Source organism: Sciurus carolinensis, chromosome 12 (assembly GCF_902686445.1).
Source record: "Sciurus carolinensis chromosome 12, mSciCar1.2, whole genome shotgun sequence".
Classification (NCBI taxonomy): domain Eukaryota; kingdom Metazoa; phylum Chordata; class Mammalia; order Rodentia; family Sciuridae; genus Sciurus; species Sciurus carolinensis.
Window position 1 is genome coordinate 37035166 of NC_062224.1, and position 26195 is coordinate 37061360.

Sequence of the window (26195 nt, forward strand, 5' to 3'; positions counted from 1 at the left end):
TTTTGGAGGGCCAGTTTAACATTACCAGCATACCACTGAATACTGGATAGGTAAGGTTGTCTGTGCAACAGAAGGCTTTTCATTTTGTCTTATTACACTCTGTCAGTTATTTCTGACTGTAATGGGAGAGACTTACTAATGATGAAGCAGGTGATCTTTTGAAGTATCTGCTGTAATAAAAATCTCCCTCTTTTTAATTATAAATATGTGCTAGGAGTATCCATTTGTATTACTTCTTTCTTTAGAGAATGTACCAGTTCTTTGGTGGTAACTTAGGAGTGCTATAAAACTACTATAAATTTCTTCTCAAGGTGTAAAAGGTTTTATTTTTAAATATTAGGAAAAACATCAGTCCTAGTAGGAATCAGACATGTTCTAACAACTTCTCGGTTTGTGTTTGAAGCAACTGTTACATCAAAGTGTTACTGCAACAATCAACTTTTCTAGGATGTAATTTTAATAAGAATATAAAACATCTTTTGAGATAACTTCATCTAAAATTTATTCTGGGAAAAGAAATAAAGTGGGATATCATCTTTTCCTGGTTATAAGGAGAACATTTTTTTCAGTGCTTGGACTGGAACCCAGGGCCTCAGGCATACAGGCAGGTGTTCTACCACTGGGCCACCCCTGCCTGAATGATTTTCACTCTTACCGAGGAGAGCCTTCCTTCCCGCTTCCCTTTGGGATACAAACAGGTGCTTCAGACACAGCACTGACATGGACAAAGAAAGTCTTCCCTTTGGATTGAGAAGAGTCAGTAAGAGTGATTTCAGGAGCTGAGCCAGAAACGAAGAAGTAGGCCTCCAGGTTCTGTGAACACAGTTCCACTCCACCTGGGAGGTTCCACCTCCAAGCTAAAGGTGTGTTTAGGGTATTAAGAAATGAGCACCTGAAACCAAGCCGCATATCAGTGTTGCAAAATGTGCTTAAGATGGTTCTTTTAAAAGTCTTGTTGTTTGACTGACTTAATGTTGTCAGACTGTAGCCATAATGATGAAGATTCATATTTGAAAATAAAGCAATCAATAGTGACCTATCTAAAAGGCCTGTGTATCCAACTGACTCATACATGTCTGTTCGGGGGTTTTGGTGGATGATCAATAAATAACACCTACTTATCCTAAGTATTAGGTCATATAAGAACCAATAAGAAGTCAGAGAGATGGAAGTCTAAATATGATCTTTATTACCTATAAAGTGTATTGGAAGGTTTGATCTTAGATCTGTGGTCAAATTGACTTGCCAATATTGTACTTGCAAATGCAATAAAATTAGGAAACTTCTGAAACTCGCTGGCACTAGTATAAAGGAAGTCACAGGCTGCAATTTACTGTACCACTGTGGATTAAACAAGACATCTCCCAGGATGCAGTTGTGTGCACCTGTAACTCTAGTGACTTGGGAGACTGAGGCAGGAGGATGATGAATTCAAAGTCAGACACAACAACTTAGCAAGACCCTAAGCAACTCAGTGAGTCCCTGTCTCTAAATAAAATGTAAAAAATGACTGGGGATGTTGCTCAGTGGTAAAGCATCTTGGGTTCAATTCTTCATACAAAAAAGAAAAAAAATAAATAAAGGACATCTCACTCTCAAGGGAATGTCTTTGTGATTTCCTGAAGGATTCTTCCACTCTGCCTCCTTGTGCCCCTAAGTTAGCTCATCTTTCAAAAGCAAAGATAATGTTGCACTTGTCCATTTGAGACAAGATAATCAGGTTTGCTCACCCAGTTAACAAAGGGATGCCGGGGTCCAGTCCTAGCAGGAGTCCATGGGTTCCACACTGGTAAACGGGGAGCAGGGAGACAGCGTCAGCGATGGATGGAGAATGAAAGACACAGACTCTAGTTCTGGTGCAATCACTCCCACTTTATTCTGGGGAAGGCTGGGTTTATATACATTTTTCTTCAGGCTATAATGGCAGTCTTGTGGTTAATATTAAAGAAGTTTCCAAAGCATAGGCAGAAATTGTTTTTAACAAGGAATGAAAAGATTATGAGAAAACAGTAACCTTACAGATTATCCTTACCTAATCACAATTGATTTAAGAATATCTAACTACGTCAATGAGCTAATACAATATTTATTTCCTTAATATCTAAACTCTATGTGACCTAAGACTATTCTTATTACTCTCGCGGTTAAAGTGATAGACAAGTAATCTCATGTGACCATCTCTACTAGGTCCATCTGGTTAATATCTAAATTGCTGAGTTAAGGGCTACAGGAGGGCAGCAGTTGCAGTGGTTCTCCTGGCCAAGATTTTTTTTACTGAATAGATTACATTGTCTTAGGTAGCTCTTTTTTCCAGAACAGGGCATTGTGCACCAACATTTATTATAGGGGTGACCTATTCTTTGTAGGAAGGAAGGAATGTTGTGAGAGCTTATTCTTTTACCCCACCACCACACATAAACAAAACCATCATTAGAATTTAACCAGCCTGTTGGGGAGAAAGGCAGATCTATATCTATTTTCTCCAAAGGCTTTCAAGGACTCATTGCACAGTTGCAAAATTATTTTTGACTTTGTTAGTGGTAAAGACCCATTGTTTTTCAGATTGTAGGTAATATTTTCTGGAATTTTTGTTGTATTCCCCTCATCCCCTTAAGCAATCTGTTCAGACTGAAATGAGTAATATATTATCAGAAAAACACAGCAGAAAAAACACCATGCTCTGGAGCAAAACATCCGGCAAATCCCTTTAAGATGAGCCTTTGCAATCATCCTCCAGGGGATCTTTGTCAAGCACTGGATGGAATTCCGGATGCCCTCACAAAGGGATGCTCCATTTTGCCTAATAAAATTCCCCTTACATTTGCACTATGTGAATGCCTAGCAGAAACCAAGTTTCCATTTCAAGTTTGCTGCAGTTATATTGGCATCCTTCCCCACAAACCATGGTTATTAAATGAGAGCACTTCTTGTAAAATCATAGGACTGAGAACATGGAACACTAGCGAGAGAAGGTATTGACAAGTGAAAGAATATTAACTTAGCCAGTATTTATTGAGCACCCACAGTGTGCTGGGCACAGTTCTTGGTATATGATGACTGTAGGACCTTTCATTTTAGGTTGACAATTGTATTTTCATTGGGGAGACAGAACAGAGGCACAAGATAAGATGTGATCATTGAAGCTGTGAAACTGGGTAAGGTGACAGGGATGGTAGGAACCAGGCAGGGTTCTATTTTAGACCAGATGGCCACAGAAAGCATCTCTGAGAACTTTGAGCAGAGATGAGGACAATAGGAAAGATGCTGAGGAGTTAGGTCACATTTGTTACTCTCACCAGCACTTCACATTTTATTCTGACTGCAATAGAAAGTCATAGAATGGATCCACTTGGGGCAAAGGCCAGATGGGGGTTGCCTTTCCCTGGCTTCTCAGTAGAAAAGTGGGAGCTAGAAGAGGCTCTACAGGGAAAGCAGGTGAACCAGGAAAGAGGTGACTGCAGCAATCACAAGAGAAGATGGTGGCTTGGAGAGGGCTGGTAGTGAGAGAATGGACCAAAGAGGAAAGGTTGCTTCTTTGAGCTTCAAGAGGACAGGCCAAGTGAAGGGTAGTCCCCTTTCTATAGCACGGAGATCCCATGAACTTCAGTAAATATGTATTCTAAAACATGCTTGTCTCATATTTTTATTTCTCAACACTGCTCTCAAAAATTGCAGGTATCCCCTGCATCTTATAGAAGAAAAAGTAGGTCCAAATCTTCAATATGTCAGCTTAGGATCAGGCTTCCTTAACAGGACTCCCATAGCACAAGAAATAAAAGCAAGAATCAACAACTGGGATAGACTCAAACTAAAAACCTTTCTCTCAGCAAAGGAAACTATCAGTAATGTGAAGAGAGAGCCTACAGAGTGGGAGAAAATCTTTGCCACTCATACTACAGATAGAGCACTAATTTCCAGAATATATAAAGAACTCAAAAAACTCTACACCAAGAATAATAACAAATAATAATAATAATAATAATAATAATAACAAATAATCCAATCAACAAATAATAATAATAATAATAAATAATAATAATAATAATAATAATAACAAATAATCCAATCAACAAAAGGGTTAAGGAAATGAACAGACACTTCACAGAAGAAGATGTACAAGCAATCAACAAATATATGAAAAAATGTTCAACATCTCTAGTAATAAGAGTAATGCAAATCAAAACCACCCTAAGATTCCATCTCACCCCAATTAGAATGGCGATTATCAAGAACACAAGCAACAATAGGTGTTGACGAGGATGTGGGGAAAAAGGTACACTCATACATTGCTGGTGGGGTTGCAAATTAGTGCAGCCACTCTGGAAAGCAGTATGGAGATTCCTCAGAAAGCTTGGAATGGAACCACCATTTGACCCAGCTATCCCACTCCTTGGCCTATACCCAAAGGACTTAAAATCAGCATACTACAGAGATACAGTCACATCAATGTTCATAGCTGCTCAATTCACCATAGCCAGATTGTGGAAACAACCTAGATGTCCTTCAATTGATGAATGGATAAAGAAACTGTGATATATATATACACACACACAATGGAATATTATTCCACCATAAAGAATGATAAAATTATGGCATTTGCAGGCAAATGGATGAAATTGTAGAATATCATGCTAAGTGAGATAAGCCAATCTCAAAAAACCAAAGTACAAATGGTCTCGCTGATAAGCGAATGATGACATATAATGGGGGGTGGGAGGGGTTAGTGTTAGGGTTAGGGTTAGGTTTAGGGTTAGAGATGGGGGGGCAAGAAAGGAGGAAGAAAGAACTGTATAGAGGGAAAAGAGGGTGGGTGGTGTGGGTGGAAGGGAAAAAATGGCAGAATGAATCAAACAACATTGCCCTGTGTAAATTTATGATTACACGAATGGTATGCCTTTTCTCCATGTACAGAGAATCAAAATGAATCCTATTTGTTTACAATAAAAAAAATGGCAGGTATCTTCAAAAATAAAAAATTGCAGTTTCTCTACCGGCAGTAACTTTTGTTTTCTGGTGGTCCTAACTAGAGTTACTTTTGTCAACCAAATAATGAATATGCTCCAATATCTTCAATTCTCAAAAGACAAACACATGAATATTCATAAACATATAGAGACACAAAAATAGAGCCACTCCTGACCCTAAATATTTCCCTAGTTACACACATTTTCTCAGTGTCTTTATTATCCACATTTCCCCCAAAAGTAGGTATAAACTACTATGACATACCCCTGGCTATCTCATTTGCATAAATCTCATTGACAACATCACCCACTCAACTCCATGCCTAGCTCTCCAAAGCTCATTGGGAGGATTCCAGGTCTGTTCCCTTGACTAACTTCCTAACATATCCAGTATGTGATTGGAGACAACACAATGCCAGAGGTATGGAGAGACAACACAATATCAGAAATCACCTAAATTTTGCACAGGCAAAATCAACAGATTTTTTTTTTACAGGGTAACTTTATTTTCACAGGGGGGCTTGTGTATACACTAATGTATGTATATTTCCATTGTAAAAAAAAACTTAAAATTTTTCATGTTAATAGTTTTAAAGCACCTTCTTGGCTCTAGAACAATTTTAAAGATGTTATTACTTCCAAAGAACAAAGGTTAATGACATTTAGTTCTACATCATATATTTTTGGAATTGTGCCTTTTCTGCCACACTGGATTAAATGAACTTGTCGAAAATATGGTTTTGTCACATTCTGGGGTACCTTGTGTGTGTGTGTTTTTTTCCCTTCCATGTTCCCATATATTGGGGGTTGGTAAGTAAAGATGGTTGACATTTTTCTCCTACCAGCTTCCCAATTAAAAAAAATATGTAAAATAGCAGGTATTTGATTTCATAACAGCACTAGATTACTTGGATTAAACATTCTGTCCAAAGGGATAATACAATACTTTCCTTTCTCTCATCTGTAGTAAACTTCAGGTCCTTGACAGAAATTGTTGAACTGTTCCAAATTTGCTTCGGTGCATCCACAGTGACAAAGGGAAACAAAGTCCATGAGGTTCTATTTCCTCATTTCCCATCATGTATATTTATCTCCTATATTTGAGAGAATGATAGATGCAAACCATATTTTCTTGAGCTTCATCAGATTGATCCTGATCTGACCCTACTATGAGGATAATGTGGTCTTTAAATTGCAGACTCACTATGCTGTCCAACCTTGGTAACTTTCCCCCTGGTGTCAACATCTCTGTTCCCTCTCTCATGTAATAAGGTGGGAGTCTGTGCATAACAAAATCTTTCTTCATGTCTGATGAAAGTAGTTCTTTGGTGCCTTCCAGCCGGTCTACAAGAGACCTCAAAAACCTACTTAGTCTTCTTGTTGCAACTGTTGTGGTTTCCAACTGCATGAGCAGCTGCTGGGGTATTCCAGACCATAATGCTACATCTTCCTTTGCAGTATCAAACACAAGCCCTGACATGATGTCCAAAAGGAAATCTCCCCATGAATTGTTCTGGTAGGTGCTGATGGTCACATGAGTAGAATGGGCCAGTCCTGGAGGAGTGTCCACCTGATGAATAGTCCCACTGGGGAAGTACAACAAATCACCTGACTTCAACGTGAATTCATGTGTTGGAGTGTGAATCCTGGCCTCTGCCTCCGTGCTGTATTCATGTGCCAGGGCTACGGTGAGTGGGTAAGGGTGCCAGTGCTTGTCTCCCTCCAGCTGCAGGATGAAGACCTTGACATCATCATAGTGGGGAGGTAGACCCTGAGATCCTCTGGGGGTTATGTACACTTTGGAGCCCGACCAGAGAGCCAAAGTAACATTCCAGCTTCTCCTGGATCTGCCAAAGCTCATCCTTAAATCTCTGAGGTTGGTGAAATTGAAATGTTGCCTTTTTATGATCAAAATCTTTTCTCAGCTGAAGGAAGTGTGCTTTTCCATCTTTATTTAAAACCTTTTTCTTCCCATTGACACACAGACAGACATTCACATCTCTTACATAGTATATACGCTGGCTGCACAGACTCTTCAGATCTGTCAGCCTGAACAGGGACTGTAGCATGTTGCCAGTGCAGGGTCATTCCTCTGAATGAGAAGGTGCTTCTGCTCCCAGAATTCCTGGAAAAAGTCTCTGCCTTCATGGGTGAAATCAAACTTTCAAAGAGACCACTGGGGCTCTCAAAGTTTAAGATGGAAGACTCACCAAATGCCTCTTCCTTCACCTGCATACAGGGAACAGGACTCTCTTCCTTCCCATTCCCTGCAGGCTTTGCTTTCTTTGGTATTGTCTGTCTTCAAGCAGGAAGGGTATGCAAACCCTACCCCAAGGAAGGGATTATTCTCACCAGAATTTTAGAAGGTTTTTCTGTCCCACATGGTCTGTTGCATGCCGCTGCGAGCTGGTTGGGTCCAACATAAATTTTTAACTGCTGGCCTGGATGGGTTCTAGGAGCCCATAGATATCAAAACCCAGGGATGCTTAAGTCATTCATAACAAATGGCATAGCATTTGCATATAATGCATGCACACCCTCCTGCATGTTCTAAATCATCAAGACATTCCATAGAATACCCAGTAGAATATAAGCACTATGTAACAAGTTAGGCAATAATAACAAGGAAAATGTACCTATTTATATAGTACGGATGGAATTGCTTCTAAACGTTTTGCCACTAAGATAGTTTGAATATGAGGATGCGGAATCAGCATATATGGAGAACCAGCTGCAACCTAAACACCTAAGAGACATAAATATCTAAACATTTAAACTCAGCAAAATCAGGAGGGTGACCCATCATAAAGAAAGTGGTGCTGAATCTCCCTCACATCCCAGTGCTGGAGCTGAGTCCCCTGGTTGCAGCCCCTGAGACATCTGCACAATCTGGCTGCACCTGAGGTGTGTGATGAAGTTAGGTGGACCTAGCCCATCCTTTCCTAGAGGCTTGTCTTCTGATACCCACAAAATGTTTGCAACTGGACAAGACCAGCAGTTTGTTGTGGGGTAGGTAACATTCAGTCAGAAACATCTGGTTTCTGTCAATATGTGCTGCCTGATCCTGTGCCCCTAATGTTGTGCTCTTGGGTTCCTGGATTGTGAATCATTCTTTTTTTAAACTTGTACAATAAACTGCTTTGTTTGACTTATGGAAGCGTCTTCATTTAACTTTGGGATCTAAAATAAATTTTATTAATTTAAATATAATTGCTGAACAGTGATATAGCCTTGATGTTTATAACATATTTGCATGCTTAAGAAATTATTAATGTTTAAAATAAAACTTGAGTATCTGAGTGTTTGTGAAATATACTATGATTTTGAAGATTTTGCATTTTAAAGATGAGCAATATTATTTTTGAACAAAGAATTCAAAAAATCTAGCATCATCCAAATCTTATGAATATAATCCAAATCTTATGAAGGTTAAAATTTTCACTATTCTTTTTTATAAATTCTGAAGGGTAAAATAAATTTTGAAACAGAAAAATACAGAAAATAGACCATTTCAAGACCCTGTTACTGACTTTGGCAACTTTTATGTCAAATGCCATTCTAGTAGCATTGGCTTTGCATGATTCATTATTTTACATGATTTTGTGATGGGGATTGGACTGAGGGCTGCGTGCTAGGTGATCTAACACTGAGCTATACCTCAGTTCCTAATGTTAACTTTTAAAATAGATTGTGTGCATTTCACCTAATATCATTTTACAAATCCTAGGTACTTTCCAGATTCCTGTGTTTTAAGAGCTTAAGTTAGGGGGGCAAGAATGGAGGAAGGAAGACTGTATAGAGGGAAAAGAGGGGTAGGAGGAGTGGGGGGAAAGAAAAAAATAACAGAATGAATCAAACATCATTACCCTATGTCAATTTATGATTACACAAATGCTATGCCTTGACTCCATGTACAAACAGAGAAACAATGTGTATCCTATTTGTTTACAATAAAAAAAAGAAGTTAAAAAGAAAGAGCTTAAGTTATAGCACTTAAGCACCAACAGTGCAATAGAAACACTTTATAAGTACATGAAACAAAAAAGGAAGGAATGGAGATTACAAAGGCAGTCTTGAAGCAGAATCCATAATTAAATCAGCTTTAGTATTAATTGCATATGATAAGATCACCTGCTTGATGCTCTAATGATTAAATGTTGGACAAAGGGGGTTTGGTAGACATCTAGATTAACAATGTACACAAAAGCATCTTTGCTTTTTCCCTCATCCTGTTTCTTGTTGTTTCACTTCAGTTAGTGTAATTTGGAATCACTTCGTAATTAGCACCTCTCTTCAAATTGTATTTGCAACACTTCCTTTTCCTAGGTGAATTTTGCATCATTCCAGTGAAATTACAAATAACAATTTTTAAAGTGTTTTTTATTAAGAAAACTATTTTGCTGGTTGTGTAATCTCATTTAAATAGTTACAATTAATATATCCATGTAAGGTTATTTTCAATGTTCTAGCTAGTCATAAATTGTTCTATATAAAGTTATTTTATTGAGAAATGTCAAAAGAATTTAAATCTTGTTTAAATCATGATAATGTGCAGAACTTTTGTAAATATTGTGCTAATATGAAATCAGGAAAAAATATGCTTCCTGGCAAAGTAAGAGCAAGATACTTCAGAAATCTCAGAAAATTAAAAATGTGGTCAAGAAATAATAGATGAGTAAACATTTCCTAAACATGGGACCACACACAAACCTCTACCAAAAACACTAGACAATTTCTCCAAGATGTGGCTCTGATCTGCACAATGCTAGCAATGCCTGGGAGGCCATGGCTTCCATGGTGTCTGCAGGACACACCAACAATGCAGGTCTAAGTGGCAGCTCATGTGGGTGCCCTTTCCTCAGACTATTGCTATAGGACCATGAAATTCAATGCATAAGCAACATGTCACAGTTGGAAACAGCACTTTCTGATTCCGTGACTCCAAGTAGAGTGCAGATGTTACACTTACTCCTCTGTGGTTTCTTCTCCTACCATTTAGGCTTAGGATGTTGCTTCTTGGTGACTGATCTGCATGTCAGCAATTTCTCTTACATACTTTGCTGTCATCAATGACACTAGTGTATGCTATTACCCCCAAATCTCATCATACTGACACATTTAGCTCATCATACTGACACATTTTGCACATCACACCTCTAAGTCCAAGGTCAGGAAAATAGGTCCAACCCAAGATCTTGTCCATCACTGACACTGAGATCAGCCTCAAGCCTGCAAGAAGAACTTTCCTTTTGAAGGCTAAGTGACAAATCATGGCAAAGGAATAGCTCTCTCCCTTAATTCTCCTTTTTATTCTTATTGACTAAAAAAAGAACAACTGTATCACTGAGGGTCCTCAGAAAGGAAAGTTGGAGGAAAGGACATGATCAGAATAAAAATTTTTATAGGAAAAAATCATATTTTGACATTTATTAGGGTTTTTATCCCTTCATCCTCCCAGAAATAAAGACAATGGAAAATTCTCTGCCTCTGTGTGTTAACAGTGTGGCCCAGCCCTGCCAGACTCACAGACCTGGAGGAGAAAGAGTCAATCAACCAGAGTGGCCTCCTGGACATTAAAAAGGCATGGTCAGCAGGCAACTACACACTGTTGGTGCTCCAGGAGTCATTCTTGTGAATAAGATGTGCCCTTGAGGTTCCAGTGTGGGGGACTCCTTAACCTATTCATGTGGGGCTTAGTCTCCTGGATGTTTAGATATTCTGAGTATGGCATTACACAAGGGATGCACTGCACTAACCAAATCCTCAGGAGTATGTGTAGTGCATGTGGAATGCAGATCCTGGGAGATTTTCCATGAGGGCCACACAGGAGGAATGGTTTACAATGCTAGAGTCCTTAGGGGATTGTGGTAAGCATGAAGATCCCAGGTTCCTCTGGATGAGGGATGTAGGAAAAGAATAGGCTTCACTACACAGAATCTTGAGCATGCCTTATGAGCATGTGAATTGCAGCTTCTGGGAGACTTTGGTCAGTAACACTGACCAGATTCCTCAGGGGTGTGTGGTGAGCATGTGGCATGCAACTCCTAGGAGTCTCTGCATGGGACCTCCTGAAGAGATGGGCTGCACTGCACAGAATCATCAGGGTCATGTGGTGAACATGTGTCCTGCATTCCCTGGAGTTTACAGGTGAGGCCTGCAAAGGAAGGATGGTCTGCACTACCCAGAAACTTCAGGGTGTCTTAGGAACATGAGGATTGCTGGTCCCAAGAGCATCTGATTGTGGGCTACAGATGAAGTATAGGCTGCATTACCCAGAAACTTGTAGGATTGTGGGGGTAGGTGGCCTGCAGCTCCCTTGACCCTCTGAGTGAGGTTTGCCCAGGAAGGATGGGTTACACTGCCCACAATCCTAAATAGTGCCTTGTGAGCATGTGGTCTGCAGCTCCCAGGAGCCTCTACATGAGGACCCCACAGAAGGAATGAGCTGCACTACACAAAATCCTTGGGGGCATATGGTTAACATGTGCCCTGCAGATTTTAGAAACCCTGGATTTTGGTTGCAAAGGAAGAATTAAATGCACTACCCCAAATCCTAAGTCTGCCAGGTAAGCATGTGACCTGCAGTTCCTAGGAAACTCTTGGTGAGGGCTGCCAAGAAGATTTGGTTCCACTATCTAGACTCTTCAGAGGTGTGTGGAGACCATGTGGCCTTCAGCTCCCAGTAGTATCTGGGTGAGGTTTGCAAAGGAAGGAAGGGCTTCAGTAAACAGAATTATCTGGGTTTCTGGTGAACCTCTGTCCTGAAGCTCCCAGCATCCTCTGGATGAGGCTGAAAAGGAAGGATGGGTTGTATTGCCCAGAATCCTCAGTGGTGTGTGGTAAGCATCTGGCCTACAGCTCTCTAGAACTGCTGGGTGACGGCCTCAGGAAAATGTGACATTATTGAGAATCCTGAGCAGGAAAAATGGGTTACACTATATAACATCAGGGCTTTGTGGGGTATGGGGCCTGCAGTTCCATGAATTTTGTGGGTGATGTTGGCCCAGGAAGGATGGTTTACACTGGCCACAATTATCAGGGGTGCCTTATGAGCATGTGGTCTGAGTTTGCAGGAACCTCTGCAGGAGAACAGCATTGGAGAGATGGACCAAACTACCCACTGAGGGTAGTGTAGTGAGCATGTGGCCTGCAGCAGAGATGGCTATAGTTCATCTTATCATGAAATATGGTTATATTTTAATTGTTCTACATCTTTTATAAGCTTTTTCATTACCTTTCTCTGTTCTGATATATTCCTCACAGTGGAAGAGCCGTGAGTCATGATGGGTTTAACTTTTTTCTCCATTGCACATTTCAGGTGAATCATATTGATGCCAACAGCTGGCCACCAGGTAATTTTATGTCCCTCTTGCCCTCTTGCTTTCCCTGCTCCTTTTCTCCTTGCCTCCCTTCTTCCTTCCTACTACAACCCACATCTACTCACCATTGACTTTCAATGGGCTCTACTATAGGCACTGGGCACAGGTCTGTATAAGGCCCAGCACAGGTTTAAGAAAGTTAATTTTCTGGAGAAAATGAGGCAGTTTTTAAGTTCTTAGGTTTAGACCAAGCCATTATGCTAGAGATGTTTGGTGAAACACAGGGTGTGGCAGGGTTGTACTTTCACCTTGGGCTGTCGGAGGCAGCTTGTAGGGAAGAGTCCTCGGGTGCCCAGGACTGCCCATGGCCAGGACATAACTCCAAGTGTGGGGTGTGCCTGTTTTTACTTCAGACCAGCCTCTGGGCCACCATCCCCTGTGTCAGAGTAGAACCTCCCTTGGCAGGCAGGCCATGGTGCCCCCTTCATCCCAGAAGAGCCTCTGGGTACATACTAACTGGGGCATTTATTCTGTGGTTGTGTGGGGCTCCAAGGTGGTCTGCATCCCCTTCTTGCTATGTAGGTCCTACTTCTGGTTCTGTGTTATTTTCTCAAGGTTATGTCATGGTACCTCATTGTTCAGGACCCTTGAAGGAGAATGTGAATCACAACTGAAGCCTAGCTCCAGGGCTCTCCTCAGTCAGACCTTCCTGAACCTAGGAACAGGGCCACCTGAAGTTCACCCAGGACCCAGTGATCCAGGTGTACCTTCCTACACTCCTTGTGATGGGCAAGGCACCCAGCAAATGCCTGAACTTACCTTGACTCACCCTCAGGATTTATAATCAGAGTGTGACCCAGACTTCTGAGACCCTTGCCTTGTCCCTGTCACACCCTCCAACACCCACCCTCCATTCTTACTGCTGAGTGCCTGGAATTCCTCCATCTTGCAGCAGGCCCCTGGACTTCTCCAATGCTGTCCTCTGGAATACTCCTCTCCCCACTTTGCCCACTTTGCTTAGCCATCTTCTGAAAGTCCTTCAGGACACAGCCCAGATGATCAAGTGCATGGAACACTGCCCTAAGTCTGCACAGCATCCTGTCCTTTCTCTGCTTAGCATGCTGGATAAAATTTGCATGGTAGTCTTCCTTCTCCCCTGTTAGTTTATTTCTCCTGAGGACCCATGCTTCTTGGTGTTGTAGGCTCCTAATTATGGTAGAAGTTCAATAACTATTTGAGAAAGAACACCTCGGCAGGAATGGGAGAAAGAGACATGTCTCCAATTCCAGGTGGAATCTGGAAGAGGAATCTTGTGATGACAATCTTCTGGGGATGATCCCTGGGCAGAAGGATGGCTCAAGACCAGGGAATATCTTCTCCTATTAGAGGACAGAAGGTGAAAGGCTCACTCCCTGTGGGCTCCTCTCCAGGGATCATGGACCCCATCTGCTGAAGGCATTAACCCCAGACCTGCAGGGCTCCCAGATGTTGTCCGCTGAATGAAGGAAACTTATACAAGTCAGGGATGTTTACTGACAGCACAGTACAGGTGACCAGCCACACATAGGTGCTGCAGGTAGCTGTAGGAGGTGTCATGTTCTCAGGTTGACTGACCCTGTGACTGCTCAACAGAAGGGTTCTGCCCCTATGGGACACAGGCACAGAGTAGAGGGAAGAAATGGGTTAGAGGACACTAGCCGGAGGTCAGTTTGCTTCCCACCTCAGAATACATCTCAAAGGTTCAGGATTTAACTCAAAGATCAGCCTGTCTCTGGAGAGGTGTCCAACCTGTGCTTGGGTGGCAGGAAGCCTCCTAGGCCATGAGACTTATGCCTTTCACTAAGGTACTGTGAGGTCATCCATTAAGTGTACTGTGTCCTGAAATTCCACAGTATGAATGCATCCTCTCTTTCTCTGTTTTCCATGCTAGAACACAGTGGTCTGGCAAGCTTTGCCTGAAACCCATCAGTCATCTGTACTTACATATTGAAAAGATGCATTCTTAACCTCAGATTAGTACCTGAGTTCTGGGAATAGGGAGACTCTGAAAAGGATTTCAATTCCCCAATCAAAGTCACCACCTCCCCCATATAAGTGTTCCACTCCACCAAGTCTGGATCCATGACAATCCAAGGATCAATCCAGTGATCCTTTCCATATGATGCTTCTTTACTTTTTCTTTCTCCAAATATTCCAGTTTTATCACTCCAATTTTTTCTCTTTTTGTCATGAACTTTCTTTTTTCTTTTTCAACTCCACTGCCACTGAGCCTGCAGGAGAATGCAGGTGCGTGTTCATGGGCTTCTTTAACATAAAGTAGTGTGGCATCCAATAAATAGGACAAAGCCAAACACCAGAAATATCTCAGCCCTCTCTCTGCTGCCCTCAGCCTCTCCATCCAAAGAGTTTCCACCACCTGGCAAAGTGTTCCCAACAGTCCCAGATTCTGCAGGCAAGACAGTAAAATAAGTTGTGTGTGTGTGTGTGTGTGTGTGTGTGTGTGTGTGTGACAGAGAGAGAGAGAGAGAGAGAGAGAGAGAGAGAGAGAGAGAGAGAGAGAGAGAGAGAGACAAAGACACAGAGACAGATAGAGACACAGAGGCAGAGAAGTCTCCCTCTTCTCCATCCTGTGCTCATTATATTCTCTCCTATTTTAAAATTCACCATAGTGCTGAAATGCCTGATATGTTCTCACTAAGTTCCTAACAAAGCAGCTCAGGTGAGTGTAATCATAATTAAATTCCATCACAGGGAAGGAATTCAGATGGCTAGTAGCATTTTTTCATAATGCTGAGATTTGATCCATATGTCCATTTAGGTATCTTACACACTTCCTCTATTTGGAAACTGCTGTATCAAGTTTCATGCTTCCACCTGATAAAAGGTGTTTCGACACAGGTAATCATTTAAACATTAGCTGCATCTGACAGAGGAATGAATGTAATGATGCCTGGGTTGAGTGCAGTTTAGAGAACAGAGATCCCAACACAACCAGGGCTGAAACTCCAGCCCAGGGGTCCAGTTGTGACTTCCTGGGTGAGCTGCTTGTCCTCCAAGCCCCACTTTCCTCCTTAGAATTAGAAGAACATTTGAATGCTCCTCAGATCATGAGCAACATCCCTTGCTATGCTGGGGCTCCCCCTGGGGCAGGCTACATTCCCACATTCCCTTATGGAGTCTCACACATGTTGTGATGAAGGCCCTGAGAGGTTCTGAAGGGAAGCATCCATAAAATCTTCTCATCTTGCACCTCCATATCCACACCTTTCACCTCCTTCTCTGCCATCTTCTTATCCAGTGTTTTCTTCTTGGGATGCATCACCATCACATTCACCTACTCAGAGCTGATTTTCTCTCTTCCTGCTTGAAGACAGGATCCACAAGAGCAGAGTCAATTTGCTTGCTGCAGATTCTATGGTGCCCAGTGAGCATAATCATAATTTAAGTGCAAATGCAAGCTTTCCTCTTCCTTTCACCAATTAAGCAAAGACAGACAACTCATGCAAGCGAACCACACACACCCTCACTAGCACTGACTCAGGAAGACAGGGCCACGGGGTGTGGAGAATACAGACTGAGGAGCTATAAAGAATGCATAAGTTCTGTTTGCTAGAAGTAAGTGTCAGGGAGAAGTTTAAAAAGTAAAACTTGTCTCAAGCCAGGTGCTCAGGCTCATTCACCATGGCAGAAATGGCTGGCAGGAGAATTATATGCCTCTGTGCAGGCTGCTCACTTCTCTCCCCAAGAATGCCCTCCCCTGCAGTCTTCCAAGATGGCTTCTCTGCAGCCCACTCCATGACACTTCCCTTTGGAATCTTTCTCTTCTGAATGATTCAGAGACCCTTCACTGGGTGCTGTTTCAGACCTCTGCAGTTACTTTACATGCCCACATTCACTCCTCCCTCAGATTGACAACTTCCACATCCCAGGACCAGGACTAGGTTATTAAAATGAAATTGCTTTTGATTACTCAGTTACCCAATGACTATTTGGGAATAGAATTATTTTTTCCTGAGTCAGGAATGTCCAGGAAGTTCTGAGACATGGAAAACTATACCTCAAGATGCCTCTTTACAGAGGAAAATATTTGGACCCCAGGAGAGGAATCCAAGGCCAGATTCCTGCCTCTCTGCACCCCTCCATCACATCAGGCCTCCTCTGCAGCCTGTGCATATTTTATTGCTCTGTGTACACCCTCTGTTATCCACCACAATATCTCAACTTGCCAAGTCTTGCCCTGGACTCTTGCTTTCTGCTCTTGACCACTCTGCTAAGAGTCCTGATTTTTCTTGCATTCGGAGGTCCCACTCCCACCCACCCACCCTTCCATAAACTGAGGATTTCACTGTCTGTGCTCAGCCTGCATTCCTGCACATCCGAAACATGAAACATATAAATCCTCCCTAGTTTACCTTTCTTACCATACATCCTTCCACCTCAATGTCAGTAGGATATTTGAAAGAAAAGACTCTAATGTGACCTGTTACCCTGTAATACCAAGAAAGTGATTACTATGGTGGTAGAGCATAGAGAGTGGATGGGGGACCTGGACTGACTGGTCAAGAGTGGGTTTGTTTTCTGAAATCCTGATCCTCCGAGTTTGACCAAGGTCTTTCTAAAAACTTCAAGGAGCTCCCCACTTACTGATCTCAGTGTCCCACAACCCATTCCTTAAAGGGAGAGGTGCATCTCTCCGGTCCCTGAAGCTCTTGGCAGAAGCTCAGACACTTCCCAGACAAAAAGGGTGCACAAGGCCACCTGCCACTCTATGGATGGTGGTGGTGTGTGTGGGTGGAAGTGAGGAAGTTGGGCAGACTGATGCAGGGTGATGCTGCAGGACTCAGGGGGTTCCCAGCTATTGGGCCTGTGACACCAGCCTCTCCCCAGCATGGCTCTCACAGCTGGCCCTACTTCAGGAGACCAGCATTGTGGGTTCTGAAGGGCAAGATGGGCCTTGAGGGCTATGTTCTGATGCCTCAGAGCTTGGCCCCCACTGGGGCCCTGACCTGACCCTGCACCCTTCCTCTTCTTGTTCAGATGCTGGACACTGTCCCCTCTCACCTGCTTGCTGATCCATAAGCTAAGCCACTTCCTGACCCAGTAGGTGGATGAGGCAGGGCAAGAGCTTAGAGAGCAACCTCATGTGAGCTACTACCCTGCCTCCTTGCCACACTGAAGCTAACCCCCTGATAGAGTGCCAGTCGACCTGCAGAGACTCGATAGGAATGTCACCCCCTCCACATGGGCATGCTGGCACCAGGCACACACCCCTGAGTGCATATGTGTCAGCTTACTCACCCCTTCTCCTCATGCTTGTCTTCATGCACTCCTCTGGAAAGTCTTTCCTGTCCCTCTACTAAAGGGGAACCCCCTTCCCAGGCCAAGGCATCCCTTCTCCCCTTACCTTGTGTGATTTTCCTCATGATATGCTCCACTTAAAACAGGATTCCTTCTCTGTGGGTCTCTCTGTTTTCCTCTTCTTTTCCAAGAGTATCAACTCCAGGAGAGCAGGAACTCTGCCACTCATTGCCTGACCCCCAAACCCAGGAAAAATCTGGCTTGTAGCAGGAGCTGAGTACACTATGCATGTATAAGTAGTCACTAAGGAACTTCCAGCTCTAGTGTAGGTTCATAAGGAAGAACCTTGTATGAACCAGAGAGTTTTGGCTACTGGATCTCTCCTCTCCCATGGTGCCCACTGATTTTATTGCAGTGAGTCAGAGTTTCAGTAGACCTTCTGTCCCAGCAGCTACTGCAGACCTGAGATGCCCCATAGCCAGGTCCCTGTGAGCATGCTGGGGAGCCTCTGCAGAACTTGGCTGAAAGAGGAGCTCACTGTAGGTAACCATGGGAAGCAGGATATGAACCCACACATGAAGTCAAAGGCAATGCTGAGGAGTGAGATGCCTTCCATGTGTCCTACCTGAAATCCTACTGCTTATATAAGTCTACTGCTGACACGTGTAAGCCACTTAGCAATATTGCAGAAGCTATGAACCTGAGAGAAGAAACCATCCTCCAGCAGCAAGACTTGACAACAGAACTCACTGCATTTGTTCAGATGTTTTTCTTGCTTATTGGAAATCTCCCTTTTCAGTGACCATCCAGTGTGAGGTGAAGGACTCAGAAGGCATGGTCATTCTGTAGAGAACTGCCCATTGTTGGCTGCATGCTGTGACCAAGGAGAACCTGGCTGCTAGTCAGTTCTGTGCGGCAGTCCTGTGTGTCTCCCTGCCACCCACATGAGGCTAAGTTCTTACATCCTGTGCTTGTTGGTCATGATCATCAAGGCCTCTCATTATCATCATCTGAAAATTTGCCCTCAAAGTCAGATGTGCCCTTTGACTTGCTCTAGCTGATACATATGAAAGGCATGATATATTACTTCTGGGGAGAACACTTCAGATCTGGTGTGTGGTTCTCCAACATTCTCTTCTCTGTCACTGTGAACCTGAAACCTGATGCTCCATTGGTGATGGAGACTCTGCAGCTTGATTCTCAGGGTCAACTATCAACCAATCCCACTTGTAGTCCCTCCTCAACATCTAATGTGTGGCAGAAATGAAGCCTTGGTTTGTGCATGGAGAGTTGGGGAGTGTTTGTTGCAGTAGCAACCTAACCTCTCCTGACTATCATCAGGCAAAATTCTACCTATGATAACAGAACAGGTGCCTTCCCATCTGTAAACTCAAGTAATCACCCCTGCCAACTGGGAGCCTTATTTCATAGGTGAGTAAAAGTCCAGCAAGGCCAGGATCCAACCCTCATATGCAAAAACTGGCTGTATACCCACCCGCCTGCTTCCAGAGTAGATATCTTTCCATGAGACTATGTCATCTTCTATCCTGGAAGAAACTTGACTTCTCTGTTTCTCCAGAGCATGTTGGGGGCCCTCAGCCTTGTTCAGGAACTGTAGGCTACAACACTGTGGGCCTATCGTCCAAATATGAAACTAGAGTGATTAACAATTTTCTCCCATGCAAAGCAGGTTAGAGAGCAGGCACCCATGGGCACACAGGAGAGTTCAGAACCTGTGCCCTGGTGAGAATGGAAGCCCAGGGACCTTGGGGTGGGTGGGGTAGCCTTGTCCCAGAACACTGACAGTCATTGGGGGTAATGTAATATTGGACCTGACTCCATTGGCCTTGGTGAGTCACCTTCATGGCCCACTTCCCAGATGTGGAATAAGTCTTTTGAGCTCCAGTGCTATTGTTCATTAGCACCACCTGGAGAACTTTACAAAGACAAATATCCACCTACCTTCAGAGATCCTGATTCAGTGACTTGGGGCAGCACATAGCTTGTGGAAGGAGGGGACAAGCTGACTCACAGGCCACAAGGTAGTTAATTCTGGAACACTGTTCTGTGTATCAGTGGTGGGTCTTACCTCATGGATGATCTGCTACTCTGAAGGGAATTTGACCATTCCCAGCCCAGATATCTCTCTGGAGAAACATGTCTGAGGTTTCTGCAAGGACTGTGTAGCCACTCAAGACTGTGGAGTCACACAAGGTCCAGGGCACTGGAACCCCAAGACCATCATGCCTACGTCCCCAGCAATGCCCCTGTGAATGGGCCTCTCTCTGGTGTGAGGAGCTGAAGGCACTGGAAGGCTGTGAGAAGAAGGAATTCCAGTTACAGCACAGGAGGCTGTGTGGCCAGGACACAGGATTGCCATGGACAAAGGTGTAGGCAAAGTCCCACAGGCATACTTGGCAGCAGTCACTGAGTCAATGGTGTGAGCAAAGGCCCACCACTCAGGCTGGATTGGAACACCATCCAGTTGACTTGTGAGGCTTTCCTGTAGCCTTGGGAACATCCCCAATAAGCGGAGTTAATGACATTTTCATTGGTTGATGCAGAAGGAGCCTCCCCTCATGTTAGCAGCTGCATAGTTTATGTAACCAAAAGCTTTGTGCACAATAAATGGATTTTGCTTCACCACCATCTCGAGTGAGTCCCTGGTGTCTGTGTGTAGGTGACACCATCGCCCTTACCCCTCCAAGGAAGAAACCCTGGGGCTGGGGATGTGGAAGAAACCCTATTCAATAGAAGGGTCCTCCTGCTCCTGCCTTGGACCTCATTCTCTTCCCAAGTGCCACCCTCACTTCCTGGAAAACATAGAATGTCCAGCCTGCTCCAAGTTCACATCTGGCTCTCTCCCAGGCCTTGCCCCAGGACCTCCCCACATGGCTGTCACCAGCACATCAGCTGTGAGCTAGAATTGAGGAGAAATTCCAGCAATTCCACAGAATCCACAGAAAGGCCAGCTCTCTGACAGCCTCTTGTCAGAACTCAAGGTGGCCCATTGGCTGGTGTGTGGTTGCTGGTCCCACCTGGCCCTCAGCCCAAACTCCATAAAGGGCATAGTTGTGGCTGCTTCAGATGGAGAGCACATTCCAGCTCCCATAGTCCAGTGGAATTATGTAGCAAATTAGTCACCAATTAAAGCAGTCAAAGCTAAGGCCACTCTTCATTGTCACTGGGCTGCTTCATGGAGCAGTGTGTGACAGCCTAATATTGGTCCTGCTCCTCTGTGGGGTTCCTGAACTACCCAGGGAACCCTCAGGGTGGCAGAAGGGGGGTCATTCTCTGCAGGTCCTGGAGGCCTCAGTAGGTTCCTGACTGCCTTCGCTCTTCTTGGTGGCATGGTACCTTCATGGAGCCCCCATCTGCTCCATAATATGCACTGCCAGGGATTTTCAGGTTTTGGCTGGAATCCTGGACCCACAAGCCTCACCTGCATCTTCACCATGGTCTCTGGGTTGGGATTTGGGAAGCATCAAAGAAGTCTGGGTTCCCAAAATGGTTGTGCGTTCTGCCCATAATGGAACAAAAGCTTGCCCTCATGTCTCACTTAAGTTTCTACATCTTTCTACTTTCAAATATTATTTGATGAAACTTGAAGCCATTGCTCACCAATCAAGACAAGGAAGGAGGCCAAGGGGCAGCTATGGAAGAAGCTGGGTGAATGTGAGGAAAAGGAAGGAGTTGTACCAGGCTACCAATGATCCCTGCACACTACTGCAGAACTGGGCCTGAGCCCCTGACATTACAGCTGTTGCTAACACAGGAAACAAAGCCCTGCCTGTAAGAGAAAAAGTCAGATGAAAAAGCAATCATCACCTAGCTCTGAAAGACAGATCATTTTAACAATCTTTCTATAAAGGTTGTTGAACAATAAAATATTAACTCCAGAACTTGTTTTACCCACATGGCCCTGCCTAGAAAGAAGAATAAAAAATGACAAGTTTTCATTTCGGGTGATATTTCTATGGAAGTTGGAGTGATACCTTCCAATTGCAGTGTGCAGTGATGGGCCATGTCATTATTAGTACGGATACTTAGTTACAACTTGCATAGGGCTGAAATGACTTTGTGGGGTCAGACCAAAGATGTTAGCAGGGGTTCGAACTGCACAGAGTCCAGGAGCTGGGGCCTGAGAGGGTGGGGCATGGGAGGTGGGAGCTCAGACAGCCCTGGGCAGGTCCACTGACCTTGGTGTGAGAGGCAGAGTTAGTCCCTCAGATCCACCTCCCGAGTAATTCCAAGAATGGAGTCATGTGGCACATGAAGACTGAAGCCCACCTGCCACCTGGATGTTTCACCTGTCCTGGACAGACCCACGAAAGAAAGGGTCAGCTGTGATGTCCCTGCTGCTGAAGCAAATACACATGGGAGAAGGGGGACTCTCTACCCAGTCTACCCAGTCTACCCAGTCCACCCAGTCCAAACTGCTCCATACCCGTGAAATTCCCTGCTTCCACCTCCCCAGGCTGCTTTGCTGTCTTCCCAGGTGAGTATCTTTGGGGTGCAAATGCACAGACTCTCCCCACGGTCCCCACAGCACACCTATTGCCATACAGAAACACCAAAGCCCTGAGAAAGCTAAGTAGAAGGATCCCCAGACAGAGTTTGTCTGTCTCCAGGCAGCCTGTGTCTGAGTCTTGGACCATAGCTGGGCACTTTCCAGCTTTTACATCTCTTTGAGGAAATTGGAACATGATGGATCTCATCTTGGATCAAATTTCAAAATACATTTTTGCACATAAATTAACATCCTCCTTTTGTCCCCTGACATAATGCTAACCACGTTGTCTCCTTCCATTGACCACAGCCCCCCAACAGAGACTTGGCCTTCCAGTTCCTTCCTCATGAAGGAATTCTTAACATCAGGCATTTGACAATGCAATTTTGAAAGGAGAAATACAAGTCACTTTTGAAACACATCAGACATATTTTTGTTTGAGTCCTGTTTTTACTTATTTCCAGCATTTCCCCTTCTTTCTTCAGCAGAGCATAACTTTGTCCTCCAGGGATGTGCTCCTGCACTCGTGCTGTTTCTGATTCCTGAACATCTAGAAGCACTTCAAGACAGCTGTATGGCATTATGTTTCCATCGCCAACACCTGAAAGGCAGAACTACTGGGTAAAAAATGTTAAGTCAAGGGCTGAAAGAAAACTTGCTATAGAACTCCTGTTTGCACTAACTTATGATTGTCAAAAACTGTGGTTTAACTCCAAATCATTTCATACTATACTTAGACCCCAGGGATTAAATTACTTGGAGAGTTTGAACAGAAGTGATTCAGACACAGGGACAGGCCTGTGAGCAGGTGAACACAGCAATCTGTCTCACCTTCCCTTCCCCTCCCACTGCTCCCCTGGGTGGCCTGGTCCTATTGCATCAGGATCACTCCCTGCTGGAGACAGTTCACCTAATCCCTCCTTCTTTTCAAACCCCAAGTCACCTCCCAGCTTACTCCTTCTATGCCCTGTGCACTCCTGGACTCTTCTCCTCTCACCTCACTGCTGCTCTCCCTGCTCTGGGCTTCAAAGCCTCAGAGCTCTGTCCTGTTGCAGGAGTGGCCCAGGTGCTGCCTCAACCTCTCCTCTATGCACCCTGAGGGGTTTCAGGACAACTCACAAGATGACAAAAGGGCACAGTGCTGGAATTACTGATGCTGGATGAGGGGTGTCCAGACTGGTGGCTCTATCTCTGCTATGACTGATCTTCTTTGTAAGTGAAACGTGACACACATATGAGCCATTTGTGGTAGACTCAACATCTAGATGGTGCTCACAATTCACAAAACCCAATAACCCACCCCCTGATCCGACTACCCTGCAGCCCTGTGCACCCTGGAGAAGAAGGCAGCCTGTCTCTGGGTATTCACACTCAGCATGGCACCCTGGGATCTCCCATCAACCCATCTGCAAAACCTCCACATCTTACCATGAACTTCCCTCTCTCCAGTCAACTGGGGTCCTTGGAAACACCTTGACATCATGAATCCCATCCACATCACCCTCAGGACAAAAGTACAGTGAGGAAAAAGCCCAGGTTCTCATGCCCACTTCCCACATACCCTACTCTCTCTCATCCTCCTGGGGGACCATGATGGAAAGGTAAGCAAACACTACCCACAGCCTATTTCTACCCTGTCCAGGGTTGCCACACACTCTGCTCCTGCAGATGGTTTCCATGGGTTCCAGGGCACCAAGTAACCCTCAACCCCTGGCCTATAACCTTGACCTTCTGCCTGGGCACCTGCTCATATGCTCCGCTGCTCCATCCTGTTCAGGACTTTTCCAAGCCTTGGATAGGTCTGCACCAGACACCATTCTAAACAGCTCCTTGTACCACAAAAAAGACCTAACCTGTCCTGATCTGCTCTTGAAGCTGTTATTGCACAGCCTATCTACTATTCACTGCCCATGGCCCAAGTCCAGCACCAGGAAAGATGGGCTATCCACACCCAGCATCTCCAAACACCAGATGCAGAAGACAAATCACCCCTTGCGCACATACAAGGAGAAGTCCACATGAGTTGGTCCCCAGTTCTCTGACTGCTGAGCCATGCCCTGGCAGGTTGTGAGCATCTACAGGACCTACTAGCATCTGAGACCTGAGCCCATGAACTGCTGGACTTCTGAGGACCTGTATCCTGTTTCCACTAGCTGGTGGGAATACACGAGAAAATCTCTCTGGTCTAAAACAGCATCCATCTCTTCTTCCTGCAATGTGAAGCCCTGGAACTCAGCAACCTTGGAGTGAAACATGCAGTGCACCATCAAACAGCATTGATCCTGGAGTAAAGAACAGAGACTTTGAGCTATAAGTTTGGCTGGAACCTTGTTCACATCTCTCATATAAACCCTCAGTAGCCTACTGTACCTTTCTCTGTACCTCATGCATGAATAGTGATGAAGATAGTGAACACTCATTAGAATAGAATTTATTTACTGCTGATCACATTGATGAGATGCCATTGCAATCATTTGGCACCTGCCCTGTGCCAGGCGCCCTTCTGACCATATCACCCACTGCTCATTCTACTTCTTGGGACATATTCATCTCACCCTGAGAACCCACTGGGGACCTAGATGTGGGACACAACCCCAGAAGACCTCACTTGCCCTTAATATCCATTATTCCCATTTATGGGCTCTGTCATCCTGCTAGGCTCAGGAGGCAGACAGCAAAAAATGGCCAGGTACCCACTGCTGACATGGCCTCAACATCCCAGCACTGAGGGGTGATATTTGGGGCCCAGCTCACAGCCAGCAATAAATGCTGATGCCATGCTGCTGATGGTGTTCTGGCTTTGACCTCCTGCTTCAACTAACAGTCCTTCTAGGTCTCTGGAGTACAACAATCCCTCAGTTTGCCCAATGGAACCAGCAAAGGAGCTTGGTGTATGCCACCCCACCAGGGTCAGCTTTGCATCATTTAGGCCAGGGTGCCCTGCACGCAAACACAGCAAAGTGCCTGAAGTAAGCACACATCAAGACAACTAGCATCCCACTCCTGCAAGTAACCAAACAAAGAGCTCCCGATGTTCGTCCACATGGCAACCTGATGTCTTCCAGTGGGAATATCTCCCTTCAAAAATGGAAGCCCCCAAAAAGTTTCACCTGACCCAATTTTACTTCCATCACCAATGGGTCCTAAGATCCTATCCACCCAGCTGCATCAAGATAACCAGGACATCGGTGGACAGTTTGAGGGGGCTGATTCCAATTTGGGAACTCAGGGCTCACCTCCATAGTGGAGTACCAGAAGCACCATCTCCATTCTTCTTCCATAGAAAGACATGATTATATCTGGACCTGTCTCCACAGCCTACCTCAGACCACACTCATGGAGAAGCTCTGCCCAGAAGAAAGCTCAAAGTCTCTCCTTAGGTTGACTGTTGCTCACAGAGTGGAGTAGCCCAGTATAGAACTCACATTAGAAAATAAGTTCATGATTTACTTGATACATCAAAAGCACATCAACAAAAACTGACAAATGTGTTCATATCTAATTAAAATCCTCTGAACATCCAAGAAAATAATCAATAGAGTGAAGAGACAACCTCAAAAGGAGGGAAGATATTTAAAAACTATTCATTATGCCCAGAATCTCCAAGGAATTTAAACTTTTCCATAGGAAAAACAACAAACAAAGAAACAAAAGCACACTAAACAATGGACCAAAGTTCTAAGTAGACATTTTTCAAAAGAAGATACACGAGTTATGCCACTGCAGGGTCCTGGTGGGAGGCCATGCATATGCCAACCTATGGGATCTGGTTAGGATGACCTGCAACCTGCCCTGGCCCAAGTCACTCTGGCACACACAAACTGTGAATATTAAAGATTCCAGAGGAGTCTGGGTCCCCCAAAAGAAAAATAAAACAAAAAAACAAAACAAATTCTGAGAACAGAAACAGAAGACATGTGCTGGGGTTGTGGCTCAGTGGTAGAAAACAAGCCTAGCATGCATGAGGACCTGGGTTTGAGACTGAGTACCACATTAAAAAAATAAAATAAAGGAACAGAAGGCTGGGAGCATGGTCAACACCCTTGGGGAGAAGTCTGCAATGACCTTATGGGCAAAGAAGCCAGGAGCAATCTAAGGGGAAAA

At 44.3% G+C, this 26195-nt stretch overlaps 1 pseudogene; it reads right to left on the bottom strand.

The window, feature by feature from the left end:
* Positions 1-5863: 5863 nt before the first annotated feature.
* The window catches only part of LOC124961239 (ribosomal oxygenase 2-like), a 29912-nt pseudogene continuing 9580 nt past the window's right edge, over positions 5864-26195 (bottom strand).